This window comes from Zerene cesonia, chromosome 10, assembly GCF_012273895.1.
Source record: "Zerene cesonia ecotype Mississippi chromosome 10, Zerene_cesonia_1.1, whole genome shotgun sequence".
Classification (NCBI taxonomy): domain Eukaryota; kingdom Metazoa; phylum Arthropoda; class Insecta; order Lepidoptera; family Pieridae; genus Zerene; species Zerene cesonia.
Window position 1 is genome coordinate 2,148,995 of NC_052111.1, and position 1,733 is coordinate 2,150,727.

Below are 1,733 nucleotides of genomic sequence, written 5' to 3' on the forward strand. Positions count from 1 at the left end.
TAAAAAAACATCGTTTGCTGGTTACAATTTCCATGATAATAAAACTCAAGATCGTGTTAAGGTAAGTAACAAATTTTATAAAATAACTAGCTTTTCACCCGCGACTTCGCTCGCGTAGTTGAAAGGATAAAAGAGACAGGCAACGCTCCCGTTCCCGTGTAATTTCTGGGATAAAAATTATCCTATGTCCTTTCCCGGGTCTCCAACTAACTAATTACCAAATTTCATTAAAATCGATTCAGCCGTTCTTGAGTTATAAATAGTGTAGCTAGCACGACTTTTTTTTATGTATACAGATATTACTCATATTGGCAAAAAATATGGCTTCAGATCTACGCGTTGTCAATCACTCAAAAATAAAAAATCTGTGTATAAATCTAAACTAAAATATATATACCAAATTAAAAATCCGTTGAATGGAGGAAGTGTTGTTATGTTTCATCTATCCTCAATGGTTTGATCCAACAAACATGTGGTTTTACGAAGATCATTAAGGGCATATACATTTTTTTATGACAAATATTTAGCCAGACAAAAGAGGTCGTGAAATAAACTGAAATGGTTTCTTTAATAATTACTGATAAGCTTTCGAAAGCGATGAAGCATAGTCATACATCTCTTTTGTAAGCGAGATTAAAGGGGCGATGCCGTTGGGCCATGTCATCCATCTCTGTTAAACGCTGTTTCGACGCCAGAGCCGCACTATTCACGCCTATAAAGATCTGTGTACAACGGACATACTAAATAAGACAAAATGTCGTTTGAAAACTCCAAAAAACTCGGAAATCTACTTACTGTTGTATAGAAGAATTTTGCATTTAGTGAAATAACTTTAAAAACATCCAGGTATAATGTCGTCGTTTAAAATTTTTAGGTCTTTTTCTAGAATATTTATAGAGGAGACTAATTATTACGGATTTGGTATGTCAGTACACAAAAGCTTAGTATTTCTCATAATTCTCATAGTTTTATGGGGCGATCAAGCGCAGGACCAACTGAATAACGTGCACTCCGAGGCACTATCCGCACCGCCATCCTGCCAACGGATTTTTGAAAACACCTATGCGTACTTGTTGGAGACATTGTTCTGCTTTTCAAAATCCTACCCTATCCTACTCCTACTAATATTATAAATGCGTAAGTTTGAAAGGATGTGTGTGTGTATTGCTCTTTCTCGCAAAAACTTATTGCAATCAAATTTGGTACGTAGACAGCTGGACAACTGGAATATCATATAGGCAACTTTTAAACTTAAACCGCAGGGCACAGCTAGTAAGATCATATATTTTAATCTTATAATTCTATATTGCTTATCACTATAACAAATCTTAATTTCAAACAACGAACTCAATTTAAACGATCCAGTTTCATGTTACAGAAAAATACGTCGTAATTTTTTATTTTTGTCTACGAATTAGTTCATTATCTTGTATATAACGTCTTAAACTTATGGTAATTTATTTTTTTCGTATAAATCTATATGTAAAACATATATGCTTATACTAAAACGTTTTCACGCAGGTTGTGTAAAAAATCAAAAACAAAGTAAAGCAGCTTTAGGTTTAACTCATAAATGTTCATCCGTTTTTGTTGTTCTGTAAGTACAAAGCTAAAAAAAAAATATTAAAATATAACTTTATCATATTAAGGGTTTCGACGCCTCCTTGGTACAGTGGTAAACGCGTGAGCGTAGAACCGAGGGGTCCTGGGTTCGATTCCCGGTGGGACAATAA

The 1,733-nt window shown here is 34.2% G+C and overlaps 1 protein-coding gene across 1 annotated transcript in view; it reads left to right on the top strand.

The window, feature by feature from the left end:
• LOC119829471 (eukaryotic translation initiation factor 3 subunit E) overlaps nucleotides 1–1,733 on the top strand; it is an 8,730-nt gene that overhangs the window by 1,031 nt on the left and 5,966 nt on the right. The gene's annotated exons all lie outside the window — the stretch shown is intronic.